Consider the following 23,191-nt stretch of genomic DNA (forward strand, 5'->3'; position numbering starts at 1 on the left):
TTGTGGTTTTTTATGAACAGGTTTCAAACAAACGTGTCTCCCCATCACGACGCCATCAGGAGAACTCAGGCTGTGGTGTCGCCGAGAACATTCCTGAAAGAAGTCAGGACACAGGTTTTCCGAGATGCAGCGAGGCTCGGTGTTCCTCCCTTCCAGGCGTGGGATGGTCACCCCCTGACCTCTGCTCTTCCGGGTCACGGGACCACACTTCCCAGGGTGGGTCCCATCCTCGTGGTGTGGGTGGGACCATCTGGCAGCCCCCGCTCGTAAGCTCTGCCCCCGACAGCAAAGCCACTGGGCGCCCTCCCCACTCCCCGCTCCCCGCTCCGGGCCTGATCTAGGACGCGCGGAGCTCTGGGCCATCTTCCCGCTCAGTGTGCCTCTCCCACGTGCTTCCCGTGAACCCGGACCCCCAGGCCCACCTGCCTGCCTGGCCTCTCCACCCACATGGTGAGCGGGCATCCCAGATTTCACGTGTCCAGACCAAACTTCTGATTTCCCGCGTGCCCCCAGCCCAGCCCACTCCTCCCTCGTGTCCCCATCTCAGGAAATGGCGTCGCCATCCACCGAGCACAGAGCCCGGGACCGTGCCCGTCCGCTCTGTTTAACATGCGCACCACGTCCACCTGACGGCACGTCCCGACGTGTCACCTGGCGGCGTGTCCTGACAGCGCTGCCTCCGAGACTTGTCCCAACCCGAGGAGGCCGAGTCTCGTCCCGCCCCCGTCACATCCTGCCTAGACCTGCAACGGTCCCCCGACGGGGCTCCGCCCGCACCCTCCTGGCCACGGTCACCCAACCACACGGTGCGGGCCGCCCCACCTCACTGCCTCGCAGGCGCTCGGCCAGGCAGACAAGGAGCGCGAGCAAGAGCAGGGGGTGGGGGTCCCCCGAGGGAGTTCCGAGTCCAGTACGACCTCAGTAGCTGCCACAGCCTGGGCCAGGCGCCTCTCCCGCGCGCAAATCTCGGCCGTGGTGCCTCGTCCTACCGGGCGCCACACCGTCGGGCACGGGCCCGGAAAGCCGAGGCCCCCTTGGGACGACGAGGCGGAGCTCTCGGGGACGGTCGGCACCGGACGTCTTCAGAAGAGCACGGACCGGCCTTGCGGCCTCAGAGGGGCTCCCTTCCGCGCTTCCTGCCACGGCACGAGGCCCGTGAGTCACCGGGCACAGGTGAGGGTCACACTGCGGCCACGTGTCAAACCCTTGTCTTACCAACCTTCAGAGCCAGGAGCCGAAAGTCAACGGTGCCTTGCCTTGGGGTTTGCCGGAACGAACCGCGCTTCGGCGAGGTTTTGGTGCACACGGCCCATTTGACTTATGTGTGTGTGTGTGTGTGTGTGTGTGTGTGTACGTGTGCTCACGCACACGTCACGCAGAATGTCCCACAGGGACTACTCCCGATCGTACGTTCACTGGCAGTGACCACATCCACGCTCTCGCGCCACCATCCCCACCGCCCGCCCCCCGAACGCTTTCATCGTCCCGTGCGACGATCACCGTGAGCCGCTAAATGATAGCTCCCCGCCCCCACGCGGGCCCCGGCAGCCACCACGCCCCCCCCTCCGTCCCCGTGAGTGAGCGGCGCTGGCCCGCCTCGTGTACGTGAACTGCGGCTCACGTCCCCGAGCGCGGCGTCCTCGAGGTTCATCCGGGCCGCCTCCTGTGTCACAACCTCCTTCCCTTTCAAGGCTACGCGGTATTTCATCCCGTGTGTAAACCACACTCTGTGGCTCCCCTGGCTTGTCGGTGCACGGCACCTCGCGTGCGCCTTCTGGCCGTAGCAGGAACCGCTGGTGTGCACGTGGGTGTGCAAGTATCTGCCGAGTCCCTGCTGGCGTTCTTTCGGACCCACGCCTGTCAGCGGAGCTGCGGGCTCACGTCCATCTGAGGCCGTGAAGGACGTACTGGTTGCGAGGGAAGGAGAAAGGGGGGACGGGAACGAGGTCTTGTCACCGAGAGTCGCTGAAGGCAGGCCCTGGTTTCGGGATTGCTCCCCCTCTGCTCACACACGCCTCGGGGCACACACTCACGTGCTCCCACACATGCACACACACGCGCACCTACACATCACACACGCACACTCACACACACACACACATACACGCACGCTCAATACTCGCACATACACGCGCACACACGTGCACACGATGCACCCACACCACACACGTACACGTGCTTACGCGTCACGCTTACACTCGCTCACATGCACATATACACGCACACGCTCGTGCTCACACATACATGCACTTACATGTCACACTGACACACACACACACACCCCTGCACTAACACACACACAGCCCCTGTGAACGTGCTGGAGCCTGACTGTGAACCAACCGACTGTAAGAGGACAATGCCCATGACCAGAACATCGGCAACAACCTCACAGACAGTCACGGGCGACCCCTGCTGGTGCTGCCGCCTGGGACCCGAGGGGACCTGAGGCACAAGCCAGGCTGTGAGGACACTGGGATGGAGGGATTGACGGTGTCTGGACTTTGCCAACTTCTCCGTGACTGCGCTGTCCTCGATCCCTGTGACCCCACTCCGTGATCCTTGTGACCTCTATGTCCACGATCCCTGTGACCTCACCGCCCCGATCTTGGCCGTAGGAGGGGAGCCCCACGAACTGCTGTGGTTGATCCTCAAACTAAGGATGAAATACTGAGGGCCGTTGGACACATGGACGCCCTCACCAGGCCCAGGCTCCTGCCTGCCCCTCTGTTCACGCCCGGGCTCCCCGCCCCCCACCCCCGTTCACACCCTCACCAGGCCGGCACATTCCGGCACTGCCTCCCCCCCTCCCCCGCCCTCAGGACGCTGCTCCAGCAGCAAGAAAGGCCAAAAATCACTCCCATCAGGCCCTTCATGCCCAAAGGCTTCTGGAACACTGTGTCCCTCACTCCCCACGTGGTGGGGACTCCCTGCATCCTGGCCTGAGTCAGAAGCCACCATCGTGTCACCAGTGACCGGATCCGTAAAGGAGACTGGATGTCCCCCCTTCACAGAGGCACCTGCCACCTCCAGCAGGGACACGACCCGGCAGAGAGAGGGGCCCGGGCTGCAGTGACGTCCCGCCTGCTTGGAAACATGACCCCAGTCTCTCAGGGAAGCACAGGTGATTCTCAGCAGGAGGACCCCCTGTCGATGCGAGGTGCTCCCCCACGCTCTAAGGACTGGGGGTGCCCCCGAGTTCCCCCGACACCTTCCTCCCTCCCAGCGGCAGCTCAGGGTCCTGACAGCCCAGAGGGAACGCTCGGACCCGGACGTAGGCCTGGCGCAAGCTCGGGCTTCCTGGGCCCGTTTTCCTCTCTGGACCTGTCTTTCCACCTGTAACCCCCTCCCCACGTGGACCAGAAGAACATTTCCAGATTTTCTCCCAGCTCCCCAAAGACACGGAGAGCCAGCAGGGGAAGGACAGAGAGGGAGGAGGAGAGAGAGAATCTCAAGCAGGTTCCTCGGGGTCAGCGCAGAGCCCGACGCGGGGCTCAGTCCCACGAACCTTGAGATGGTGACCGGAGCCAGACGCTTAACTGACTGAGCCCCCCGGGCGCCCCTCCCCTCAGGACTGCTTCCACTTCAGCAAAGGGAACGCGAGGTGCGGAGCAAGACGGAACGAGAGGGGCAACGGGTCGGACGCTAGTGACGAGTCGGGGGCGCCCGGTGGCCGTCCACGCTGCCCCATCTTGCAGGTACGAAAATTCCTCCCGGGCACGAGTGTTTTGTTGACAACAGAAGCTCGGTTGCACTGGAGTATCTTTGTGACCTCGTTCGAATCGTTCTAATGAAGGTGACTTCCAAAGGAAACCCCCCTCCTCTGTCACCCCCGGAGCCCCTGCCTCCGCGCCTGCCACAGACAGCTTCTGACGCCGCGCCGGCATTAGGAAAGCTCGGGGGAGGGGGGTTTCCAGAACCTTCTCTTCCCACTTCCCATTTCTCGAGTCATTTGAACTATCACGTATGTAAAGAAAAATGTCACAGGCGGGGAAAACACAAGCTCTCGGGGCCTGGAGGAGGGAAAGCCCAGTCCCCGGAGTTGAGCCCCCCTCTTGGCACTTGGTCCTGGGATGGAGGGGCTGGTGGTCAGAGCTACGTCCCCGTGTCATTATGGGGACCGTGCCCGGTGGCCCCGAGGAAGCACCAGGGCTCCGGAAAGTGGTCTGGAGGCCACGTGGCCTGTGCTGCCTCCTCACTGCTTGAGAGCTGCTCACCAGTACAGGGCCACCTGCTCAGGGGTCCCCCCACCACAGGGAGCTTGGGGCCACTGGCGTGGACCCTCTAGGGGAGATGCCCGCACCCCTTTTCCCACAAGTAGAGGGGCCGGCAGGATACAGGGACTCAGAACCCCAGACAGAGGGGCCCGGTCCCAGCCCCCGCCCTCTCTGGCCCCGTCCCCTCCCTGCCAGCCTGCTGGCTCCCGCCCACACCAGTGAGGGCTTGTACCCCGAGGGCTTGTGCTGGTGCGCACGGCCCGGGGCCCCTCCAGGCTCCGAACGGCACGTGCAGGTGGGAAAGCCGCTGGGGTCACCGGCAGCGAAAGCACCAGCTCCGGCTTTGTCGTGTTTCCCCGGTCGTGAGTTTGAAGCAACCAAAGCCAAGCACGCAGACCTGGGCCATGGGGGGTTTTAACGGGCCCAGAAGGAGGCCCTCCCGAGTAGGACTGCGGGCCTCGCAGGAGCGGGTGCCAGGGGCAGAGGAGAGTCAGGTGCTGGCCCCAGGGACGTCCCAGGCTGGGATGTGGGCGAGACAGAGAGAGAAGCCACCGGAAAACAAAACAGACAACAGGAACTGTCAAGGACTCTGAGGGGATACAGGCATGTTTGAGGGAAACGGTATTTGCTGCACCCCCGCGTGGCCGGCAGTAAGAGGTACACCTCCTGTCACCTCCTGTCACCTCGGTGTCACGGTGTCCCCTGGTGTCCAACACCCAGGACTCGACAGGCCTCACAGCCGACGCAGCAGTCGGAATTAAAATCCAGGACCGTCTGACTCCAAAATGCACAGGTGAGATGCTGTTTAGACTCTTTTTCAATTCACACGTGGACACGAGTCATGCAAACATTTGTCAGCTCTGTTTACCACGACCCACGGGCAGGGTTTCGGTGTCACCGCTGACCGTGGTCACGGGGGCTCCCGGAGGGCACCCGTCGCCCAGGATGACATGCCTCGGGGCCCCCAGTGGGACACAGCAGAGGCAGGAAGCCCTCCGTCTGGTACCTGCTGTCGGGCCGAGAGGCTGACGCTCAGACAGGCTGCTGGGCTGGGCGAGGCCGCTGGTGGGTGGCAGAGGCGTCCCCTCCCTCTGCGGCCGCCGTGCACCCCGCCAACGCCCCTCGTGGGTGAGGGACCCCCTCACCTGCGACGCCTCCTGTGAAGCTCGGAAGTTCCCACGGGGAAGACCCGCCTTCGGGTCGCTCACGGCAGTGACAGTGACGGGACGGTGTGCCGTGTGCGGACAGACGGGGACACGGGCTGGGCTGGAAAGCCTCCCAGATGAGACGGTGATGGAGCTGACACTCCAGGCTGTGTGGAATTTGCCCAGAGAGACAGCCAGGCGGAGAGCTGGGCCCGGGAATGGGCAAGGTGCGGGGGCTGTGAGCAGCTCGGCAGAAACCAGCGTCCCGCAGCCGGGGACTGAGGCAAGACCTTATCCTGTTTGCGGTGGGCTTGAAGCAAGGCACCCGCGCAGTCACATCTGCATTCTGGAAAGAACATTCCGGAAGCAGGGGCGAGTCCGGGCGGGAGAAGACCAGTGTGATGGAGGTGGGGTAGGATGTGCCCGCAGCCGGTGACACACGCTCGGGACCCAGACAAGGCAGAGACCACTGGGTGGAGAGGAGCAGGCGGTGGACGAGAGGACTCAGGGAGCAGAGGCACAGCGGCCAGTGGCAAGGGCATCGGGACACTGGAGGGTCACGTGGGTCAGGGACACTCGTGCTGCAGTGACACCCAAGAAAGGAGGGCACATTTGGTGGGGAGGAGAAGGTCTGCCTGGGGCACGGCGCGGGTGACGCGTGGACGGGGCACTCACGGGGGGCAAGCCGGTGGGTCCGCGGCTCAGGAGAGACGTTGCGGCTGGACATCGGGACGCAAGGATTTGGGGGTCATTAACACACTTCCAGTTCCAGGGTCCTGGGAGCCGCTGAAGTCACCCAGGGAGAAGGGGGCTAGAGAAGCGGTGGGGGCGGTGCCCACGGGAGCCTGACGCCGTCTGTGAGCTTGCGGAGCCCACGCAAGACCGAGAAGGCGCAGAAACCGGGGGCGACTCACGGACTCTCCAGGGTACCTGAGGGCTTCCCAAGGGCAGCCGGGCACCGAGCTCCAGGGGGGACCCTGCTTCATGCGCGCTCTTTCCCGAGGTCTCCTTCCCCTCCCGCCCCGCACCCCCGGCCTCCCTCGGTGGCGCGGCCCCCAGGGGGTGCAAACCTCCAGCAGAGCGACAGCTCACAGGGTTGGTGTCTCTGCGGAGAAGGTGCTAAGAAGAAACCAGCCGAAAAACTTCACCTTAAAGACAATCCGAGGACGGGTCACTATGTGCTTTTGGCGGATTACTGACCGGATGGCATTTATACAACAAAACCCCTTTTGCTCCTGCCTCCTTAAACAGTAACAAAATGGTTCTCGGTGCTGACGGCCGTAAAGGACATAAAATAAAAAGGCAGATGGGGAGGAACCCTCGCAAAAAGGATAGTCATCCACGGATGTACAGCGAAGATGAAATGATTTTTAAGGCCCTATTTGATTAAGAGATTTCCAATGGAAGGGCACACTTTTGTATAAAGATTTATAGTATGTTTATGTTGTTTTGGGTGCTAGTAATTGTAATAAGGAACACAAAAGAGGTTTTCAACACTTCGGATCCCAGAGTTGCAAGAAATGCAAGAAGTCAAGGGTTTCAGTGGTTTTGTTGCTGACCTCTCCGTCAGAGGGTCTCAGACCAAAGTAGAGGAAGGAAGCCAGGCCAGAACAGGGCGCAGGGCACACGGGTGGGTGGTGCCGGGTGTGGGCAAGCAGGCGGGCCGGGCACAGGGTGCGGGGGGGCGGGGGGGCCGGCGGAAGGTGCAGGGCCCCGGGCAGGAGCAGTTCAAGAGGAGCAGCCTGCTGAACGTTCAGGGTTCGGACGGAGTGCAGGAAACGGGGTCAACATTTGACGCCCCCACAGGAGAAACGTCACCCCGGAGCTGAACGGGACACACGGATGTTCACAACGGCACAAGTGGGGACCATCGTGGGATGCTGGGTGGACCAGCTGCCAGCCTCTGTGCCCATTTCATAGACGGGGCAGCTGAGGCCCCGAGAGGTGTCCCGCCTGAGCTCAGCGCTCCTCTCCCTGTGCCGCCCACTCCTCACAAGCACAACCACTAACTCACAGGGCTGCAGCCTCGCGCCTGGCTTGAAACCGGCCAGAGCGGGGCGCCTGGGTGGCGCAGTCGGTTAAGCGTCCGACTTGAGCCAGGTCACGATCTCACGGTCTGGGAGTTCGAGCCCCGCGTCGGGCTCTGGGCTGATGGCTCAGAGCCTGGAGCCTGTTTCCGATTCTGTGTCTCCCTCTCTCTCTGCCCCTCCCCCGTTCATGCTCTGTCTCTCTCTGTCCCAAAAATAAATAAACGTTGAAAAAAAAAATTTTTTAAGAAACCGGCCAGACCAACAAGGGGGACGAAATGCGGGTCAGCGGGTGGTCATCAAGGGCCATGGGGTGTCGGAGAGGCGCCACCGGCTGGTTCGCTCCAGCTGAGCCCGTGGCTCAGCGTGACCCGGGGCTGGGCCTTCCTCCCGTCCGGCCTCTGGACTTGCTCTGGGAGAGGTGGTGAGCCGGGGACCCCCTTGAGGTCCGGGGAGCTGAGGGATGGGGCTCTCTGCTCCCAGCACCCCCACCTCCGTCAGAGCACCTCTTCTTGTCTGTGCCTGCTGGGCTGGGTGCCGCGAAAGGGTTCCTTCGAAAAAAGTGTTTTGTCACTTAAAAAAAAAAAGCCGATAGAGAACGTAGTGACCCCTCAGCTTTTCCTGTTCTGCTGCTATTTGTTCTGCCCGAAGGATTCACTAATGCAGTTCACTGAACACTTACTGAACACACACTACATAATGACAGTCTCTATAAGCACAGAGATAAGCACGATGTGTCCGTCTCCTCGGTGGGCTTAAAATCTGGCAGGGGAACTGCAGGTGGGAAGGCAAGCTGGTGCAGCCGCTCTGGAAAACAGTATGGAGGTTCCTCGAAAGCTAAAAATAGAACTTCCCTACGACCCAGCAGTTGCACTACTAGGCGTTTATCCAAGGGATACAGATGTTCAAAGGGACACATGCACCCCCGTGTTTATAGCAGCGCTATCGACAACAGCCAAAGTATGTTAAGAGCCCAAATGTCCATCGATGGAAGAATGGATAAAGATGTGGTAGATATATACAATGGAGTATTACTCGGCAGTCAAAAAGAATGAAATCTTGCCATTTGCAACCACGTGGATGGAATTGGAGGGTATTATGCTAAGTGAAATTAGTCACAGAAACGGGGCGCCTGGGTGGCGCAGTCGGTGAAGCATCCGACTTCAGCCAGGTCACGATCTCGCGGTCCGTGGGTTCGAGCCCCGCGTCGGGCTCTGGGCTGATGGCTCGGAGCCTGGAGCCTGTTTCCGATTCTGTGTCTCCCTCTCTCTCTGCCCCTCCCCCGTTCATGCTCTGTCTTTCTCTGTCCCAAAAATAAATAAACGTTGAAAAAAAAATAAAAAATAAATAAAAAAATAAAAAGATGAAGAAATAAACTTGAAAACAAACAAAAAAAGAGTCTGACAATTCCAAGTGCTGGTGGGGACGTGGTCTTTGGGGCGTAAACTGGTACAGTCACCGTGGGAAAGGTCTGGTGCTGTCCACCATCAACACCACGACCCGGCCGTCCCGCTCCTAGGATGCGGCAAACACCCATGAGAGACCCATGCTCTGCCCACCAGAACACACGTGCAAGAATGTTCGCAACAACGCGTCCATAGAGCCCGAGACCGGAGTCTGAGGCTCAGAAGTCCAGCCACAAGACAGAAGAGAAACAAGCAGAACGGTGTTTGTCTTGGGGGAGGGGGCCGTACCTGACCGGACACGGAAGCCGTCTGGTTCGCCAGAAATACCTATCTGGAGCCGAGTGTGCTGACCGGAGCATATACCTGTGTGAAAATTCACCGGGCTGCACAGTTAAGCTCGCACACTTTACACACTTTACATGTGATACACCTCGATTTAAAACAGTTTTCAGGGGGGTGCCTGGGTGGCTCGGTCAGGTGAGCATCCGACTCTCAATTTCAGTTCAGGTCATGATCCCAGGGGTGTGGGATCGAGCCCCGTGTTGGGCTCCACACCGAGCGTGGAGCCTGCCTGGGACTGTCTCTCTCTCCTTCTCTCTCTGCTGCTCCCTCACTCGTGCACAATCTCTCCCTCTCTTTCTCTCTCTCTCTCTCTCTCCAAATTAAAAAAAAAAAAAAGATCTGATAGAATGTCTCTAAAAATATAATGCAGAAGAATATATCATAAAAAATAAAAGTTTTTAAAAGCTCCTACTAGATACTATCAATAACGTATTCATGGCAAATACTTTTTTTTTAATTAAAAAAATTTTTTTTATGTTTATTTATTTCTGACACAGAGACAGAGCACGAATGGGGGAGGGGCAGAGAGAGGGGGAGACACAGAATCCGAAGCAGGCTCCAGGCTCCGAGCTGTCAGCCCAGAGCCCGACACGGGGCTCAAACTCACAAACCGCGAGATAATGACCTGAGCCGAAGTTGGTCGCTCAACCAACTGAGCCACCCAGGCGCCCCATGACAAATGCTTCTTTTTTTTTTTTTTAATTTTTTTTTCAACGTTTATTTATTTTTGGGACAGAGAGAGACAGAGCATGAACAGGGGAGGGGCAGAGAGAGAGGGAGACACAGAATCGGAAACAGGCTCCAGACTCTGAGCCATCAGCCCAGAGCCCGACGCAGGGCTCGAACTCACGGACCGCGAGTTCGTGACCTGGCTGAAGTCGGACGCTTAACTGACTGCGCCACCCAGGCGCCCCGACAAATGCTTCTTAAACAGGACATCAAGGCACTACCAATATGGAAAAGACTGATACATTTGACTACATGATAATTAAGCACGACTCTTCATCAAAGGATCTGTTAAGGGAATGACGGGCCTGAGTGGGATGTTCGCAATACTGGTAACGCAGAGCATCATATCCGTGTTACACAGAGAACCGATTACACGCGTATATGCACACCTTACACACGTACGTATAATAAAAGGCTTACATACATAGATGTATGTGTATACACGTAAATATAGAAGTGTATATAATATATACACATAAAATAGAAGTATATTTTATTATACGCGCCTTATACATACATGTATGTATAAAATACGTGTACGTTTTCCGTACGTACGTGTATACGTATACGTGTGCAGAATATGGAATGAAAAGGACAGCACGCACAGCAAAAAACGAGCAAGAGCCTAACCGTCAGGGAAACGCTGGGTGAGGCCACTCACGCCCCCAGAGTGGCTAAAACGGAAAAGGCCCACAGCGCCAAGTGTTGGTAGGTGCAGACAGCGGCGGCTGACTGGTTTGTGGACGTGTCAGACCCCGAACCCGAGAATCCCACCCCGAGGCCCACACCCGGCGGGACGCCCGTGCGCGCCGAGCGGGAGACAGGCTCCGGGCTCACAGCGGCAGCGTTCCTAACTGCCGGAAACTAGAAACAATTCCATGTCAAGCACCGTAGAATAGGTCAGAAACAGGGGGTCTGTCTATGCAGCCGGAATCTACACAGCGGTCTACGCGAACCGCCACAGCCACGCACAGCGACCCAGATGAGTCTCACAAACGCAAAACTGAGCCAAAGACACAAAACACAAGGGTGCACGCTGTGCGAGTCCATTTACAAACGGTTCAAAACGGGCGACGGTAAGCCGTAGAACTCAGGCTGGCAATCCTGTGCGGTGAAAGGAAAAATCCAGGAAGAAATTTCCCTAGAAGTCGGCATGATGGAGACAACTGTAGTCAGAGAAGGCTCTGGGGGAAGGGAAGCGGAGGGGGGAGAAGGCCCGGAACGTTCCATCTCCTGCGCTGATTGCTGGTTGCTTGGATATCCGCTTCATAATAATTTACAGAACTGGGAATATATGTTTTCTATGCTTTTCTGAGGGAGTGTTACGTTTCACAGTATTTTTTAGTATTTTTTTATTTGAAAACATTTTTTTAATGTTTATTTTGGAGAGAGACAGAGCATGAGCAGGGGAGGGGCAGAGAGAGAGGGAGACACAGAATCCGAAGCAGGTTCCAGGCTCCCAGCTGTCAGCACAGAGCCCCACGCGGGGCTTGAACTCACCGGCCGTGAGATCATGACCTGAGCTGAAGTCGGACGCTCAACCGGCCGGGGCACCCAGGCGCCCCTCACAATATATTTTTTAGAAGAGGCTTAAAAATTACCGGGTCGGGGCGCGGGGCAGAAAATATGTCGGTCCTCCCGGGCAGCGCGGGGGAAGCAGGAGAGTCACAGGCGGGAGAAGGGCATCAGAGGCCGAGGATCCGGGCCCGGTGGGGGCGGGACGGCCGGCTGCTGGCCCCGCAGCAAAGAGGGGGGTGACACCAGGAGGAGAATTCCGGGCCAGCTGTGAAGGCCCGTGAGCCACCACGCGAGGCCCTGAGCTGTGCCCACACGCGGGCACCCAGCCCAGAGGGCAAAGGTGTTCACCCCCGCGCGTGCCGCCTCTGCGGGAGGAAGGGACGCCCCTTCTATTCTGCACAAAGCTCCACCTCCTGGCGGGGACAGCGTTTCCCAAATCACTTTTTCCTGTAACTTTCAAGTTTAAAAATATAAATATACTTACTGTAGGGACCCGGGACTTTATCCCGGAGACGTGCACGCCGGCAACGTCAGACTCGAGCAAGGCTTCCTTCCGCCTCGATCGGAGGGCCCCTAGGGGGCGCCACTATCAGGTCTCTGGCTTCTCTGCCCCGCCCCCAACCGTCCCGCCCCGCACCTCCGCCTGGTGCCGGGCAGCCCGGAGAGCGCGCTCTGCCTGGTGAGGGTCCCTCACGCGTCACCGGGGGACTGGCTCCACGCCCCCACCGCAGTCGGCACGGAGTCCGCGCCAAGGCTGGCAAAGGCTTGAAGACATTTAGGGCCGTTGGCAACAGGACCAGGTGATGTCGTGGGTGGGGCAGGTCCCCGCGGCTGCCAAGCGTGAAAAGGCCAGACCGTTCAGGGCTTCTGCCAGGTGGGCCCGGGGACGGTGGCCCCAAGAGGGACAGCAGAGGGACAGGCCCGTGTGCCAGAGGCCTGGGGCGGTCGGTGCCTTCCCCTCCTCCCCTGCACCTCGGCCCCTCACCACGGACTTCCCGGACTGGCTGAACCCCTCGGAAGGCTTCGTCTCTCCGTCTCCCATCATTAGAGGAGCAAGGAGTGTAAGCAAACACCCTTCAAAGTGGCTGGAAGGTGAGCACACACCTGGGGGCAGGAGCCAGTGGTGCTCACCATTGTCTAGAGCGCGTCAGTCAGCACCCGCCAGGCTCCCTGCTGCCTTCCTTCCCGGACCGGGAAGGTTTGGGGGCCCCAGGGGCCTTGAGGGGCTTCAGAACAAGGCGGTCTGGCTGCTGATCCCATATTCCAGAGTCCCTGTGTCACAGGGACCTGACTCTGCCTGGGCCCCAGCTCTCCTAGAACCCGTGTCCTGCCTGGGCCTCAGGTAGTGCCGGGTCCCACCTTCCTCCCTGTGCTAAAGCCGCCGTGAGGACTTGGGTGGTTTCTTGTGGGCTCTCCTGGGCCAGAGATGACGCCCTGGCTTTGTCTTTGCTTTTGGCCTTCACCCCGACTGAATAAAAGCAAAACGTAGAACAGCAGACAGTCGAATCCAGACGCACAGCCAACATGGCCCATGGCGCATGACGTCCACTTCCGTCCCTGCCAGTGCCTCCCGCCCCTGCTCTCGGGGCGTGGATATTGGTGTGACGTGAGTACATGAAGTTGTGATGTTGGCAGGGAGGCACGTGAGGACGTGCAGGGAGACGTGTCCCCAGTCCACACTGTGCCACCGTTCCCAGGGCCGGCCCCTCCTCCCGGCAACGCCGTCTCCGGTCTCCACGGCAGGTGCCCCGTGGGCGCATCCGGCTGCAGGCTCTGGACCCTTTCCACCTGCTACATCCACTTGGACATCACTGTGCCACACTCAGTCGTGTTTCGGGGAAACCCGGTTCAAAACTGATAACTCTCGTTCAAGAGCTGGGCCTCCCTAACTTGACGCCCTGAAACGTTTGGCATGACATTGAAGAAAATGAGGCATAAGTGGCTCAAAATGGAATTTGGTCACTTATAATTACTGTGTAATAAAAAGATCATTTGAAATGATTAAGTAAAAAAAAAAAAAAATTGCCCACTTTGAGAGTTAGAGATCATCCATTAAGGATGAATCTTCGTGAAGCATATGGGTTATGATGGCCTGGGGTCTCGCATCAACCTCACCAAAGGTGAGTCAAATTAAAAGTTCACCTTTAGCTTCAAACTTTAGCAAACCCTTGAATTCATGAGTGTTTTCATTAGCTCACGTCTCTCGTTTCGAGCCTTCGAGCACCATTACAACTAATTGCCTGCTGACTTTGAACCTCTTGAAAGCTTTCTTTAAAAAACCTTTCGATCCTTGGAGAGAACGGTATTTTAATTATACTTAATAATTTTTCAGTTCCCGTTTTCCAGTCTTTTCTCTGTTACATCGACTATTTACTAGCAAACGTGTACACACCGCTGTTCTACCTCTGATGAATCGAGGTACTATTCTGGCACTGTGATAATAGTCTCAACACGTACAGGTTTTCCTCGTGACTTAAAAAAGCGAAGTGGGAAAAAAATTTTGTCTCTTTGAGCAATCTCTGGAAACACGTTCAGTCTGGACAGTGTTCGCGCATCATGACAGAGCGTGGCCCGCGGCTGCACCTTCCAGAATGGAGGCACAGAGCCCCCCATCCCTCCCCGCCGTCAGCCTGCGGGCCTGAGCAGGCAGGTGGTGGGGTTCCGAAGGACGTCCTCCCCCACCCCCCCGAGCTGGGGGACAGGAGGGGCCAATGGACAGATGGCATAAAAAGGCTGGAGGTGGAGGAAGGGACAGGGCGTGCTGACAGGAGGGGCTGCCCGGGACTGAGGGAGGCCCCGAGCAGGGATGGAAATGGACTTCAGATCGTGGGAGGCAGGAGGCCGGACCCCAAAAGAATGTTCTAGGAGCAGTTCAAGAAGCAAGATCAGAGGTCTCGGGCCTCCCTACTCTATCTGTGGTATGCGTTCTGCATTTTTGTGTGCCACGGAATGCTGCCGCAAGCTGGTGGAACCAGAAGTGTAGGTGGGTTCCCTCCAGGGGGTGGTGGAACAGCTCACTGGGGCAGAAGCCTCAGTGATTCTCCAGTGAGGGTGCCATCCTGACACTGGAACCTCCCTCCTAATTGTTTCTCCCTCCCCAGGCCCCCCCCAAATTCCTACCCACATTTCTTTGCCCCATAGGAACCAAAGACCTTATTCTCTCATTTTTTCTCACAATAACCCTGCAGTTCCTATCAGGAAAAGCATGATCACAAAGAAGCCAGAAGGTCTCATAAACCATTAAAAAAAAAAAAACCCTGATAAACTGGGCCCCATTGAAATTAAAATGTGCAAATGACGCCGTTAAGAGAGTAAGACGACAAGTCACAGATGGAGAGGGGGAAAAAATTGCAATACATCACATACCTGACAACAGACTTGTACCCAGAATATATAAAGAGCTCTTACCATTCAATAACAACAAGTCGACCAGCCCACCCCTCAACACCCACTAGAACACCTGCAACACAAGAGACAGAGCAGACTGAGCGCAGGTATGGTGAGGACGTGGGACAACCGCATTCACAGGGCCGGCGGGAAGGAGAGAACAAAGTAGGGCAGGGTGAACCTGCAACCTCAAAATTCCACGGTTGTATTTTGCTCAAGAGAAACAAAAATATATCCACCCCAGGAAGTGTGCTCAAATGCTCATGGCAGCTTCATTCATAACTGCCGCAAGCCGGACACAACCTAACGCCCCCGTCAGGGGGCTGGATACACAGAATGGCGCATCTGTGCCAAGGAATGCGTTACTAATACGCGCAACCCCGGGGGACGTTTTAAAACATTATGCTAAGTGTAAGAAGCCAGACACCAAAAAATTACCTGCTATATGATTCTACTCACAGAACATTCTTGAATAGGCAAAGCCGATCTCATAACCGGAAAGCACGCACATGGGTGGTTTCCCGGGGCCCGGAACCGACTGCAAAGGGCACGGGGAACTTTCTGAGGCGATGGAAACATTCTATATCCTGATCGTGTTGGCTGGCAGTTACATGGTGTTGACACTGTAAAAACCCACTGAACTGGAAAAAAAAAAAACCCACAGCAAATTATACACTTTAAATGGGTGCATTTTATTGTATGTAAATTTCACCTCCGTAAATGTGCTTTTTAAAAAAACAGCCAGCTTCATTTCTCGGGCAACAGAAAAATTAGTTCACCGTGCAAGGGCTGGCCGGGGGGACGGTAGCTGGGGGGGGGGGGGGGGGTCCGTGTTTTAAAAACAGGATTACCAGGGGGCGTCTGAGTGGCTCAGTCGGTTGAGCGACCAACTTGGGCTCAGGTCGTGATCTCATGGTTTGTGAGTTCGAGCCCGGCGTCGGGCTCTGTGCTGACAGCTCGGAGCCTGGAGCTGCTTTAGAGTCTGTGTCTCCCTCTCTCCCTGCCCCTCCCCCACTTGCACTCTGTCGGGCTCCCGAAAATAAATAAAAACATTAAAGAAAATTTAAAATAAATAAATAAATAAATCATAAATGACCGATGACGGATTTGTACTCCCTGGAGAGAAGATGTCGTATTAGTCCTGGAAATAATTCTACCCTGCCTCCCCACTCCCCAAAGAGGGGACAGGACTCTTTCAAGGAGCATTAAAGAGGGGGAAAGGAGAAAATTCGTATCTTGTTACCCTTCTGCGGGAGTCAGGGCAGCTGAGGGCGGCTCCGGGCGAGGTCCCAGGTCGAGGGCAGGGAGAGGCGCTGGGCCAGAGATGCCTTCACAATGTCCACTGGCAGTGCTCACGCCCCCGGGAGGGAAGCCGGGGCAGGGGCTGGGCCTGGGGCTTGTCCGGGCAGGGCCGGTTACGGTTACGAGGAGAGACCCGGGGCCGTCTGGACCACAAGCCCTACCGAGGTCTAGACGGGAGCTGCACGGCGGCCCCCACCCCTCCCTCTCCGCCACCCCTACACCCAGCCAAGGCCGCAAACTTCAGACACAGTTCAGACTCACCCCTTTCCCTGACCTCTTGCGCCCCCGTTCCCCAGCGCCCTGCACTCTGCCCCCTGGTGCCCGTGGCTTTTTTTTGTTTGTTTGTTTTTTGAGAGAAAGGACGCAAATGAGGGAGAGGCAGAGAGAGAGAAGCAGGACTCCAATATGGGACTCAGACTCAGGAACCATGAGATCATGATCTGAGCCCAAGTCAGATGCTTAACGAACAGAGCCCCAGGCGCCCCCAAGTGGTCTTTTAAAAAGTAAACTAGACATCTCTCTACAGACCCTTCAAAGGTGTGGGGTTACTTTTAGGAAGAATTCCAAAGTCCTTAAGATGCCCTTTGAGGCTTCCTGCCAGCCTCACAGGAGGTCTGAGGCCTGCGCCTTCTCATGCAGGGTGCGCTGGCCACCCCATGCCTTCTCCTGCCCCAGGGCCTTAGTACATGCTGCTCTGTCTCCTTAGATGTTCTCTCCACTCTTCACCCAGGCCCCCCTTCAGGTTTCAGTTTAGAAGCCACATCCTGCCCCCTTGTGCTCACACGGCACCCTGTAATCTTTTCCTGTTTTTGTCTAACCTGTATTGTATAATCATACACTTGTCCGTGTGATTTGTTTCACGTCTGCTGCCCCAACCGTACTTCACAAAGGCAGCAACGGTGTCTGATTTGCGCATCACTGGGTTCTCGAGGCCTAGAATCGTTCCTGACGCTTGAGAGGCCTAAGGAGATATCCTTTCAATGGATGGATGAATGAACAGAGGAGTGTTTTAAAACACAGGCTTAATTATTTGTTAGGTATGGCGAGGCCATCAGATCCGGAGTCAACTGCCATTGAAAACAGTTTGTTATACTCATAGAAGAACCAGGGACGGTCAGGAGACAGAGGGGATGGGGGGGAAATTGGGGAAGGAACAGGTGAGGCAGGGTGAGAAGGCTGAAGATGGGCTAGTTTGAGTAATCTCAGCCACTTCTGGGGGGACCTGGGGGGCTCAGGCGGTTCAGACTACAGCTCAGGTCATGATCTCACGGTTCGTGAGTTTGGGCCCCGCATCGGGCTCTGTGCTGCCAGCTCGGAGCCTGGAGCCTGCTTCGGATTCAGTGTCTCCCTCTCTCTCTGCCCCTCCCCTGCTCACTCTCTGTCTCTGTCTCTCTCAAAAGTAAATGAACATTTAAAAAAACTTTTTTAAAAAGGTCAGTCCTCTCTGGGCATAATAGGGGCTGTCCTTAGTTGTGTGGTACCTGGTCCTACAGGACAGGTGGACGGTGGCCTGCACGGTGAGAGCACCACAGAGGAGGGAGATGGGAATGTGGATTCTGAATGTGGTTTGCACTGGAAAGGAGCTCTCCAGGTGCCTTGTTTACTGTCCCCAGGAACAGGCCAACCCTGCGAAGGGCATTCCCCCGGCACCTCAAGACGGCAAGGCATCAGAATTCAGCAAACAGACGCCGTGATCAACACAAGGGTCAGGCAAGTACCTGTGGACACACACACACACACACACACACACACACACACACTCTACACCCAACCAGGGCATAGTAAGATCGCAGCCAGCAGCCCCTGGGTCAGGGTTATTGAAAGACATGCTCAACGTATAGCTCACTAACTTCCTTCTAGAAGCAGAATGGACCCTTCCTCCTTCTCGTTTCCTTTCTACCAGGACTATCAGTGACGGGAACTGGAAGCTGGTATGACTCCCAGAGGGCATGGGCTTCTAGCTTAGAAAAAGACACTCGCTCAGCTGGAGCCAGGGCAGGGGCGCGACCCCAGTCCCCGGGGGAGGGCAGTGGAGCTGCCCCAGGCTCAGCGTGCCTCTGAGTGACCAGCACGCATTCCTCCCAGGCGTGGGGCATCGGTCAGATTCTAGGCTGCAGACCACAGGATCCACCCCAGAAAGGTATTTATTAAGGGTTAAAGAGAGATCACAGAGTCATTGGAGGGACTAAAGAAACAGACACAGGAATGCGCCTCTAGGAAGGACTCCCAAAACCACAACACAGAGCCGGGCGGCCACGGGACATGCGTGTGTGCGTGGGGAAGGAGCTCCTGAGGCAGGAAGCCAGCCGTCCAGCCGTCTCCAAGGAGCCACCCTGACCTCGGGGAGTCACCGGCAGCCACCAGCTCCGCAGTGCCTCTGCCGCGGTCCCTGCCACATTCTTCTCTCTACACAATTCGCCGTCACACGCAGTCCATGTGGTTGGTAGAGAGTAACCCACATCTTGTACTTTAGGGGAAAGGGAGTCTGGAAATGCCCTTTTTAGCTCCAGCCTCTCCTCGTGGGCTGCTGCCTTCGCTGGGCCTGCCGTCCATCCCTGAAGGACGAGACATGGCTGCTTTTTTAAAACCACGTGAATTGTTGGGGCGCCTGGGTGGCTCAGTCGGTTGAGCCTCGGACTTTGGCTCAGGTCACGATCTCGCGGTCTGTGAGTTCGAGCCCCGCGTCGGGCTCTGTGCTGACAGCTCGGAGCCTGGAGCCTGGTTCACATTCTGTGTTTCCCTCTCTCTCTGACCCTCCCCCGTTCATGCTCTGTCTCTCTCTGTCTCAAAAATAAACAAACATTAAAAAGAAATTTGGGGCGCCTGGGTGGCGCAGTCGGTTAAGCGTCTGACTTCAGCCAGGTCACGATCTCGCAGTCCGGGAGTTCGAGCCCCGCGTCGGGCTCTGGGCTGATGGCTCAGAGCCTGGAGCCTGTTTCCGATTCTGTGTCTCCCTCTCTCTCTGCCCCTCTCCCGTTCATGCTCTGTCTCTCTCTGTCCCAAAAATAAAAATAAAAAATGTTGAAAAAAAATTTTTTTTAAAAAAAGAAATTAAAAAAAACCCCAAAACACGTGAATCGTTGGACAAAATTCTGTCCTTAACTCTGAGTGGCCATGGCTCTACCCCCTATGACCCAACCTTCCAGATGCTGAAGGTCTATCTTTCTGGACATTTAAGTTCACTGACCTCTACCCCCTGTGGGCAGATACATAGAACCAACCATGGGCACAAACTCCATGCAGAGACTGGAAGTCTGCAGCTGCTTGTCTGGCCCATAATCCCATTTCCCAGCTGTTAATGAGCCAGTGCGACCTGCTGGGCCATCCCTAGAGGCCCAGCGGCTGGTCCTGGCTTTCTCTGTCCCTTGAGATGCATTAGAAAGAGGTCTTTGTCACCTAGAAGACACACAGATAAGGAACACCTTGTTTACATCAAGATCCCCACTTTCAGGGCGCCTGGAGGCTCATTCAGTTGGGCATTTGACTCTTGATTCCGGTTTAGGTCATGACCCCAGGGGCAGGGGATTGGGCCCCACGTTGCTCCGCACTGACCTTGGAGCCTGCTTGGGATTGTCTCTCTCTCTGTCTGCTCCTCTCCTCTGCTCACGCATGCTCTCTCTCTCTCTTCTCTCTCAACTAAAAAAATAAATAAAAATAAAAATAAATAAAAAGATCCCTGCGTTCAAATCCTGACTCTCCTGTGACATACATGTGCAAACTGGGGCAAGTCGTTTAACCTCTCGAGTTACCAATTTTCTCATCTATAAAACACCGTGTGAACCGGCAAGCAGCAGGCCGCATCTCGGGAGCGAGCACCCGTGAACGTGAGAGCGTGCTGAGGCTGTGTCTGGGTTCCGTGGGCCAGAGTGCCGTGGGGACGCAGGATGCTGCACTGGGAGGGCGTCACCGATGTCACCCATTTGGTGCCATCGCTCTAGGTAAGTGGGTGTTGTAACTGTCATCATAATGACAGGAGTCTTCTGGGGTGGCCTTGAGACCGCGGAGCTCTGGGGGCGCCCCGGGGGTTCAGTCGGTTGAGTGTCCCGACTCTTGATTTCGGCTCAGGTCGTGATCTCACAGTTTGTGAGTTCGAGCCCATGTCCAGCTCTGTACTGACAGCGTGGAGCCCTGCTTGGGATTCTCTCTCTACCCTCCCTTCCCCTCCCCCATGCTCTCTTGCTCTCTCTCAAAAATGAATAAACTTAAAAAAAAAAAAGACTACAGAACTCTGTCCTTAAAGAAGAATGAGAAAGTTACCACGAAAGACACCACGGCCTGAAGAAAAGACGGATTTATCTTCTTGGACTAGGAGTTGATTTCCCAAAGGGCAAACCCCCAGGCAGGGCCTTTGGGCGGGGAGGGGTGGGGGGGGGAGACCAGGAACAGAGCTGCACAGGCAGCTCCTTCCCTGCCTTGTGAGCTCCTAGTCCCTACTCATGTGCGGAGGCTCCAGACCACGCTGTCTTCCAGCATGGTGACACAGACTCCCAGAGCCACCCTGTCCCCTCCCATGGCTGCAAACACCTCCAGGGGAGGCTCTGGCCCAAGTCTCCCAAGCTCAGGGCCTCCAGCTGCTACCGTATACTTACTCTTGGTCTGTCTGCTCACAAGCAACAGAAAACACCGCTGGCAAATGTACGCAGAAAAACTTTATTTACAAAGGTATTAAGTAGGGGTGCCTGGGTGGCTCAGTCGGTTGAGCGTCTGACTTTGGCTCAGGCCATGATCTCACGGTTCGTGAGTTTGAGCCCCGCGTCGGGCTCTGTGCTGACAGCTCGGAGCCTGGAGCCTGCTTTGGATTCTGTGTCTCCCTCTCTCTGCCCCTCTCCTGCTCATGCTCTGTCTCTATCAAAAAAATAAACGTTTTAAAAAATAAATAAAAAGAAATAAAATAAAATGGAAGTTTCTTGGGGGGCTTGGGGGGCTCAGTCAGTTAAGCGTCCGACTTCGGCTCAGGTCATGATCTCACGGTCCGTGAGTTTGAGCCCCGCGTCGGGCTCTGTGCTGACAGCTCAGAGCCTGGAGCCTGTTTCAGATTCTGTGCCTCCCTCTCTCTCTGTCCCTCCCCCGCTCATTCTCTGTCCCCCCTCTCTCTCTCTCTTAAAAATAAATAAACATTAAAAAATAAAAAGATATTAAGTAGGGGCACCTGGGTGGCTCAGTCGGTTAAGCATCCACCTTTGGCTCACGTCATGATCTCGCGGTTCGTGGGTTTGAGTCCTGCGTCAGGTCTCTGCTGTCCAGGCAGAACCTGCCTTGGGATTCTGTGTCTCCCCCTCTCTCTCTCAAAAATAAACAAACATCAATAATAATAAAACAAAAAAATAAACTTCTTAGAAAAAAAAAAGGCGGTAAGTAGCTCTCAGAGACTCCAGAAGGACAAGCAGACCACACAGCAGAGAACGGTGTCCAAGATCACAGCACAGAACCACCACCAGGGGACCCAGGCACGGTCTCAGGGCCACTGGATAGCGGGTGGGTGGACGCTGCAGCCAGGAGAGCCGCCACCACGGCCTCGGGCGCAGGCTCCCTCACTGGATGGGCTCCGCTGGGCTGCTGGTCAGGGTCCCCGTCGAAGTGTGGGGGTGGCACGCCTGAGTGTCAGAGCCTTGGTCCGGTGTCTGTGCTCCGGACTCCAGGAAGCCTGAGAAAGCAAGTCTGGACCTCTGGCTGTACGGTGTGAGGTAGGCTCTCCTCACGGGTGGTCCTCTGGGGCCGAGGTGGCTGAGAAGCCGGTGAGTGCTCTCCTGTCTCTTCCCCTCAGCTCTGAGGCCCAAGGAGATGGTGGAACCACAAGATGCAAGGACCCTGGGTCCCTAAACCTCTGTGTCAGCACGTCATCAGGCTGAACAGGAATACGTGTACCAGACTATCACGGGGACCAAAGAGAATGTTTTAAATAAAAGCTCGTATTACGTTAGGCCGCTGGTCTGGTGGAGTTTCTCTCTCAGGGAAGCTGGTATTATCCTAACTTTCGCAGTGGCCAAAAAGAATTTAAAATGCCCACTTTGTTGCCTCAGCAGGTACCTCAAATTTGGCAGGACATCTTTGTCCCACACCTCCAAACCTGTTCTCTTTTATTTTTTTCATTTTTATTTTTTTACTGTTTATTTATTTTATTTTTGAGACAGGGAGAGAGCACGTGAGCGGGGAGGGGCAGAGAGACAGGGAGGCAGAGACTCCCAAGCAGGCTCTGCACTGTCAGCAGAGAGCACAACGCGGGGCTCGACCCACAGACTCTGAGGTCAGGACCTGAGCCAAAACCAAGAGTTGGACACTTAACTGGCTGAGCCGCCCAGGCACCTCTCTTTCTTACTTTCAGTCTCCCTAGCCTTCAGTCAGAATCCTGGTTGTCACCTTGTGTTCCTCCCTCTGCACTGCTCCTGACATTCAACCAGAGGCCAAATCCTGCAGATTCCTTCCTGTCAATCCTCTCCTCAACTTTCCCACTTCTACTACTCTGGCTTATACATTGACCCTCACCTCCTTCCTTCCCTGACTCCTGGATCAGTCCCCTAATTGGTCCCTGCCTTCACTATGCCTCAGTTCCAGTTCATCCAACTAACCATCCATCCATCCACCTTCAATCCATCCATCCATTCAACTGACTGACCATCCATTCAACAATCCATCCGTCCATCCATCCATCCATCCGTCCATCCATCCATCCATCCATCCATCCACCCACCCACCTGTCCATCCTTCTACCCACTCATCTATCCATCCATCCACCCAACTATCCTTCCATTCATCCACTTATCCATCCATCCACCCATCCATCCATCCTTTCATCTACTCACTTATCCATCCTTCCACCCACTCATCTATCCATCCATCCTTCCATCCATCCATCCATCCATCCACCCACCCACCCACCTGTCCATCCTTCTACCCACTCATCCATCCATCCATCCATCCATCCATCCATCCTTTCATCTACTCACTTATCCATCCTTCCTCCCACTCATCTATCCATCCATCCTTCCATCCACCCACTTATGCATCCATCCATCCATCCTTCCATCCATCCATCCATCCATCCATCCATCCGTCCATCCCTGTCATCTACCCACCTATCCATCCTTCCTTCCATCTACCCACCCACCTATCCATCCTTCCAC

General features: G+C 56.1%; 1 protein-coding gene across 4 annotated transcripts in view; it reads right to left on the reverse strand.

The window, feature by feature from the left end:
* BCL2A1 (BCL2 related protein A1) overlaps positions 1-23,191 on the reverse strand; it is a 57,809-nt gene that overhangs the window by 16,378 nt on the left and 18,240 nt on the right. The window contains exon 3 of one of the 4 annotated variants that reach the window (XR_006292989.1): positions 19,652-19,706. The exons of the other annotated variants lie outside the window; for them this stretch is intronic. The gene's annotated coding sequence lies outside the window, so the exon portion shown is untranslated. Of the gene's footprint in view, positions 1-19,651; positions 19,707-23,191 lie in introns of those variants that run through there. 4 annotated transcript variants of the gene reach the window in all.

The sequence above is a fragment of the Prionailurus bengalensis genome, chromosome B3 (genome assembly GCF_016509475.1).
Source record: "Prionailurus bengalensis isolate Pbe53 chromosome B3, Fcat_Pben_1.1_paternal_pri, whole genome shotgun sequence".
Taxonomy (NCBI): domain Eukaryota; kingdom Metazoa; phylum Chordata; class Mammalia; order Carnivora; family Felidae; genus Prionailurus; species Prionailurus bengalensis.